The sequence below is a fragment of the Apis laboriosa genome, unplaced genomic scaffold, assembly GCF_014066325.1.
Source record: "Apis laboriosa isolate Shangri-la unplaced genomic scaffold, ASM1406632v1 scaffold105_cov147, whole genome shotgun sequence".
Lineage (NCBI taxonomy): Eukaryota > Metazoa > Arthropoda > Insecta > Hymenoptera > Apidae > Apis > Apis laboriosa.
Window position 1 is genome coordinate 1425903 of NW_025220714.1, and position 7402 is coordinate 1433304.

The 7402-nt window shown below is 35.0% G+C and overlaps 1 long non-coding RNA gene across 4 annotated transcripts; it reads left to right on the forward strand.

Annotated features, from left to right (window-relative positions):
• The first annotated feature begins 2304 nt into the window (after positions 1–2304).
• LOC122720265 lies at positions 2305–6618 on the forward strand. Of its 4 annotated transcripts, none has more exons than XR_006347738.1 (8): positions 2305–2694; positions 3729–4367; positions 4557–4606; positions 4639–4671; positions 4768–4904; positions 4945–5112; positions 5182–5477; positions 5679–6618. It is a non-coding gene; the product is annotated as an uncharacterized LOC122720265 (long non-coding RNA). The 4 variants fall into 4 exon arrangements; XR_006347736.1 differs by having other exon boundaries at positions 2306–2694; positions 4749–4904; XR_006347735.1 differs by lacking the exon at positions 4768–4904 and having other exon boundaries at positions 2310–2694.
• Positions 6619–7402: the final 784 nt, after the last annotated feature.

Genomic DNA, 7402 nt, shown 5'->3' on the forward strand with positions numbered 1-7402 from the left:
CCAAAAAAAAAAAGAACAAAGTATGAAATAAATTCAACATGAAATTCTAGAATTTATTCACATCTGTCGTAATCGAAATTCGTATTTTTCATTCATTCGCACGATGATTTTGTTATCGTTCTTTATGAATACCAATAACAAATTATCCTTTCGTTTATTATCCTTATCGTTCGTTTAATTCTCTTTATTACCTGTAGCCTCTAATTTAGTTTCGGTCTTTTATTTTTTTTATTTTTTTATTTTTTTTTCTCATGAAACAAAACATCTTTCTATCCGCGAAGTAGCTCCAAAAGCGAGAAAACCCGGTGATAATTTGTCGAGAAGATCCTTGCGACGACCATTCTTCTCTCCTCGCAATGTTAAATGCCTCGCGACGTATTTCTTTCCGTCGTTTCTATCCCCTCCCTACGCTCTATAATAAAACCACCAACTGTCGGTTTAATACCTTTTCGTCCACGCAACGAAAAGAAAAAGAAAAATAATAAAGAAGGAAAACACGAATACAAAGTACAAGGACAAAACTCGAAACGAAAACCGATGTATTAGATATACTGGAGAAACATGATATTTTATTATAAAATATTTCCTTGGATTATTCCTTTCCAATCATACGGATATATATATATATTTTTTTCTTTTTTTTTTTCCCTACATCGAATCAAGGTTCGTTCAACGAGAGATAGGAAAGAGGGATAAAATCTTGATTAATATCGACGACGCGGCAAAGGTTGATAGTCGAAGATGAGCTTCCCATTCTCCCGTGTTCTCCATTAACAAATCCAAAGGGATGAGAACGGTAATACCGCTCATTAAGCTCGCGAAGGAGGATAATGAGATTAAAATTTTAACAAGCTTGACACGCGCACGGATGCGACGCCGTTAAATTAATCGCCAAGTTCATCGAGAGGAAATTTTTAAAAATATATTTTCGGTGATCACGCTTATTGTTTGCAAAAAGGATCGATCCTTTAATGATGGAATAAACGTACTCCTCGTTATTATATCGAACAAGGAAAATTACATCAAGCACAGCGTACTATAAATTTAAATTAATACAAACGCGTTTTAATACACCAGCAGCTATCTTCAGTCTCTACAACTTCGATGATCTTAGGATCGACACACTTTGAAATTTATCTCTCACTGTTATACGGACAGTGTAACGAGGACAATTAAAATCAATTTAAAAAACGGAATCCTCTCTTTTCTTTTCTGGAGAATGGAGAAAGCTCGAAATGAACTTGATGAATTTCTTACGACTAATTAAAAATGATTTTACGCATAATTTACATATAAAGAAAGGAAATTTGTTGAATATTGAATTTATATATCGTTGTTTCGCGCGATATTTTATAAAGCAAAGATGCATCCTTGATTTATCAAGACAAATATCGTTAATTAAAATATCTCTCACTTTTCTTATTTCGTTGAGAACAAACCTTATAATCCCTTTCAACTCCTGTTAACGTAACGTGCTCTCACATTCACTGACTATTATCTTTCCATCTTTATCTATGCTCTCCTTCTCTCTATCGTTAATAATTTCTTTACGAATGAAAAGTACTTACGAAACTCGAAAACGTTGAAAATAATATTCCCATTGCTACGATTGTCAAACTCGAGCCAATACCGAAGACGCAGATCCGACTCGCGATCCAATTTGAAATAAGAAAATGGCCTACCTATTCTATGTTATATTATTCTATGCTTCACATTATACGTAATGAGCTTAGGAATCAAGCGTAAATAAATATCGTATCGAATCCAAATAATAGCTAAGAGTCACATTCGAAATTTATCTCTCACTATTATACCATTTATACAATTAAATTTAAGAAATCTCCTCTTCTCCTCCTTTCTTCTCCTCCATAACAGTTCTATTCCCCCACTCTTTCTCTCCGCGGATTTTATTTTTGTTTTCTCAGCGTGGAATTGGCGCACGCGGCGCTGCTGCGGGAAACTCGTGCGCGCGAATCCACAGGAATTATCGCAGCCACGATAAATGGTGGCGCGCGTTGCTTTTCCTCGAGGCGAGACGAGGCTAGGCGAGGCGCTGCAAGTGTATCTCGTAAGTGATTTACATCGTTCCCCAATTTCGGGTCTTTGCAGTAAGTACACTTAGGGACGTTATTCTATCTCTCGGCGTACATTGTGCTCGGCGGCCTGGTGTTTCGCAGGCTACGCTGGAAAGGAGAGGGAGGGACGGCGGCCGCGATAACGGCCTCGAGGAGAGAAACAGGGAGGGGGAATGTTGGAGACGGGATGGTGGTGGTAGATTGCTCCCACCGCCGTTGGGTTTCTTGTAAGCCGGTAATCTTCGGTAAGTAACAAAACACGTGGCTGAGCTTAGGACCCCCACCACTCGAGAAATTCTCTTTCTCTCTCTCTCTTTCTCTCTTACCTCCGGTGTTACACTCGGTGTATTCCCGCCTCCTCCGTGGTAACCCGTCATTCGACAGAAATTTCCTGCGTATATAGTACATATATATCGCGGATTTCAACGCGTTTCCTTCTTTCTGTGAACAGATTTTTGTTTTCTTGTCTCTTGTGTTTCTTGCGTGTTTCTGGTGACGAAAAGAATCGAAGGATATTTCTATTTTTCGTTAAAAAGATGTTCGTTCAACGGTGTGGATGGTTGTTTAAAGGAGGAGGGAAGTGAAGGATGAAACGTAGATTAGGAGAGGCGAGTGTTGGGTAAGGTTGGCAGGATAGGAGAACGTTTCAATTAGAAAACGGATATGGAGGAAAGATGGGGGGAGGGAAAAGCGAGGGATTAATCCTCGGCTGTTGGTATTAAAACCGAATGTATTTATAACTCCTAAACCGTCTCGCTTCCCTTCGGGGAACGAAATCCTTCGTACAGCTTCCAACTTCTCTTCTCAGTCCTCTCCTCCCTCCCAACTTCGGATCCGCTTCTTGTTTGTTTCGCGCTCTTTTTTCTTACAGATTCGAGAATAATCTACTAGATTTTTAATTGAGAAACTTCTTTCTTTCGCTATTTCGTCGATATTTTATCCTATTGACACGTTCATCTATCCGTTCCGTTCTTCCAACGAATTCTCTTCCTTCGCGTTTCTTCATCCTCTTCACTTTGCCAATTTTAATCTTCATATTACGCTCGTGATCAATTAAACTCTCAATTAAATTCGTGTCCTTGATGAAAAGTATCGAACCAAACACGCGAACGAATAATTGTCCAACAACTTCTGTCTTCTACGATTCCGTCCTATCGGAATCCTCTCTCCGTTCTTCCTTATTTTATTTTTATTAAACTTATTCCTCGATTATTAATTACAGGATTTTCAACTAAATTTAAAAAATTTTCAGAATTAAGAATTTAAAATTCGTTTAAAATTCGATTATCATTGCACGGTCAACATTCGGATTGGCCTCCAAATTATATTCTACGAAACTGTTTTCTTAATCATTACAATTATTACAACGTTTAATCGATTGGTAAAATTTTATTATCAAATTTGTATGATCGACAAATTAAGCAATCTTTCCTCACGATCGGCCGGTTTTTAGTTAGAAAGCAGTTTAATTCGTGAAATATTACGAAGCGACCAATCTGTCCCGTTCGATTTTTGACTACGTCAAATTGGCGGAGGATTAACTCGCGAATAAATGGATGGCCCCGATCGAAACCGTGTTGTCGCTCCGCTTTCGGCGAAGATTGCGCCCGTTTGTTTACTGTTATCGATGTAAACACATTGTTATATTTATAGGGAGCGGCACGTTTCAGCCCGCCAATTAATAGAAGAGGAAGGAAGGAAGAACAATTTATCACCATATTTATATTCAATCGATTAATTGAAACGAAAATTGCGCGATTGATATCGATTTTCTTCGTTTCCTCGTTCGAATTCACGTTCAATTCACTTGAAAAAGAAACGAACGAAGCGGTTCTCGAAAACTTGTCCTCGAGAAACAAAGTGTTTATTCATATCGTACGTATTCGCTCGTTCTGCGCGTCTGGAACATTCTAGCGCGAAAACGATGTGAACGGCGATGTACGATTATAAACGAGGCTCACTTACCGTGCAAAAGAGGGGACGCGACAGTTGGTTGGTTACAAACACGACACGGATTATCCAGGCCATTGCTTAGTAAATCTACCAGATCCTAGCTATTGCGCTCGTTTCTCGGATTTGGCGTGCGTTCCGATATTTAAACGTTGATCCACCAATGTGAACAAGATTCCACGTTTAATGAGCAATGGATCGTTGATCGAATATCTGCCAATTATCGTATTTCCGTTTCCAAAACTTTCCTAGGATAAGCTTTTCGAGGGATAATGCGATATGACATTACGATGTCGAAATTAATTACAAAAATTTGAACAGTGCAGTTTTAAGTTGAAAAAGGTAAGAAATGTTGTATAATAGTATTGAAACTATCGTTGCCAAAACTTTTCTAGGTTAACCTTTTCGAGGGACAGTATAATACGACTCGTCGAAATTAATTACGAAAATTTGAACAGCGCAGTTTTAACTTAAGTTGAAGAGATAAGAAATGTTGTATAATAGTATCGAAACTTTCCAAAAATTTTCCAGAATAACCTTGTCGAGGGACAACGACATGTCGAAATTAATTACGAAAGATCGTAATTAAGAACGTAATTAAGATCGTAATAAGAACGACGCAGTTTTAAGTTTGAAGTTGAAAAAGGTAAGAAATGTTTCTAAAATTTTTCTAGGATAATCTTTTTGACAGAAAATATAATATGATTTGTCGAAATTAATTAGGAAAATTTGAATAACGTAGTTTTAACTTAAATTGAAGAGATGAGAAATGTTATATATTAATATCGAAACCATAACCTTTTCGAGGGACATGGCAATACAATGACACGTCAAAATTAATTACAAAAATTTGAACAACGCAGTTTTAAATTGAAAAAGGTAAGAAATATTGAAACTATCGTTGCCAAAACTTTTGTAGGTTAATCTTTTCGAGGGACAACGACACGTCGAAATTAATTACGAAAAATCGAATAACGCAGTTTTAAGTTGAAAGGATAACCTTTTCGAGGAACATGGCGATACAACGACACATCGAAATTAATTACGAAAAATCGAAATACGTAGTTTTCACTTAAAGTTGAAAAAGGTAAGAAATGTTATATGTTATAACATGTTATATTATTATATGTTAATAACATTACCAAAATTTTTCCAGGATAACCTTTTCGAGGGAAAATATAATACGACTCGTCAAAATTAATTAAAAAAATCTGAACAGCGCAATTTTAACTTAAGTTGAAGAAGAAAGAAAGGTTATGTTCTTCGAATATTTGAACGCGAAAAATCTGCAGGACTGCAAGTATCTTCGAATATAGATGAACCATAGATTTTTTTTAAACTTTTATCTTTTACTGAAAAACTTATTAATAAAATAGTGCGCGAAACAAATAATTATGCAAAATAAAAAAGTCAGAGGAAAAACTTGCCTTGACAAACCGAGGATGCATCTTGGTAATTGCTTCACAAAATATCACTTAAAACAACTTTATATATAAACTTTAATATTAAATAAATGTTGTTTCTTCAAATAAGATAAACATACATAAAATATTAAAATATTTAATAAATTAATAATTAATAATATTTAATAAATTAACTCGTGTGTGAAATCATTATAAATTAACTGTAAGAAATTTTACCGATTGTTCAAAGATCCGAATCATCTGGACTTTTCGACCGAGCGAAACAGGCTTGCAGTACCTGAGGGTTAAGTGAAACGAAGCTCAGTGGTTAACGAACAACCGAATGCATATTTCCGTTTCCTTCTGCCCATCTCTCCTCATATCGGTCGACTATCCAGCGGCGAAAATTGTTTGGAAGCCACCTTGGAGGTGATTCGAGGGATGTTCGAATGGCTCGGGAATCAATTGCGTTAGAGATTACCGCGTTTGATTCAATTCCCAGTTTCTGGCTGAGCTTAATTTATTATCGTTCCGGCCAACGCTCCAACTGTTTGGTCACGGACTTTGGCTACGGCCACGGGTTATACGGGTGTGCTCCCGCGTGTACAGCTACACGCCCCGTACACGCGGATGGATATACGTACGATTTATAATACGGGCGAGGCGCGTTGTTAATCGCGCGGGATACGAGTTGGAATTTTGCCGGTGTTCTTCGATCGTCCCGGGTTTCAACCATCGTCAAAATTTCATTACCCGTGTTGCGAATAATTTTCCTATATATATATTTTGTACGAATTTCGTTCTAGGAAAAAATTCTTTTTCTAAAAATAATTTCAATTTCGATGACAGTCGAAAGAAGAATCGTGTTTAATTTTTGGGATGTTTTCTACGAATCGTTCTATAAAAAAATTCTTTTCGAAAAATTTCAACGAAAGCCTTTTTTATATATATATATATATATTTTGTACGAATTTCGTTCTAGGAAAAAATTCTTTTTCTAAAAATAATTTCAATTTCGATGAAGGTCGAAAGAAGAATCGTGTTTAATCTAATGTTTCCTATGAATCATTCTATAAAAAAATTCTTTTCGAAAAATTTCAAAGAAGATTAAAAGAAGAATCGTGTCCAATCCTTGGGATATTTTCTATATTATATATATATGTATTTCACGTGAATCTAAAAAAATTCTAAAAAAAGTTCTTTTCGAAAAATTTCAATTTTGATGAAAACCGAAAGAAAAATCGTGTTCAATTTTTGGGATGTTTTCTATATATATATATATTTCTCACGAATTTCGTTCTAGAAAAAAATTCTTATCGAAAAATTTCAAAAAAAACTGAAAGAAGAATCATATTTAATTCTTGGAAAGTTTCCTACGAAAAAAATTTTTTTCGAAAAATTTCAAAGAAGACTAAAAGAAAAATCGTGTCTTTGGAATATTTCCTATATATATATATTTCGTACGAATCGTTTTAAAAAAAAATTTTTTTCGAAAAATTTCGGTGAAGGCCGAAAGGAGAAAAATTTCAAGGAAGGCTGAAAGAAGAATAGTGTTTAATCCTTGAGACATTCCATAGTGATTCAAATAATTGAGTTTATACGGAGATTTAATTTTTAGAAAACACTGCTTTTTATTGTAATTTGTTATTTTATTAAAAATCACAAATATACAAATATATGTGATTTTTAACGAAATATCAAATTCTTAAGTAAAATATCTTAGACAGGAAATTAAATTAGAAAAGGCTTCGAAAAACGTACGATAAATCGGATCTCGAGAATTGGAAATGTATTCTAAGGAAACGGATGTTAAGGAAAAAAAGAAGTAAATAATAGATATGAGCCAGATATATATAAACAGTAATAATTTAACGAAATAACAATAAAAATGTTAAAACTGAAAATCAAAAAAGCACTGTAAAAAGACATACTGATCTTTCAATTGATTGAAAGAAATAAAAAAATTGCCAACTA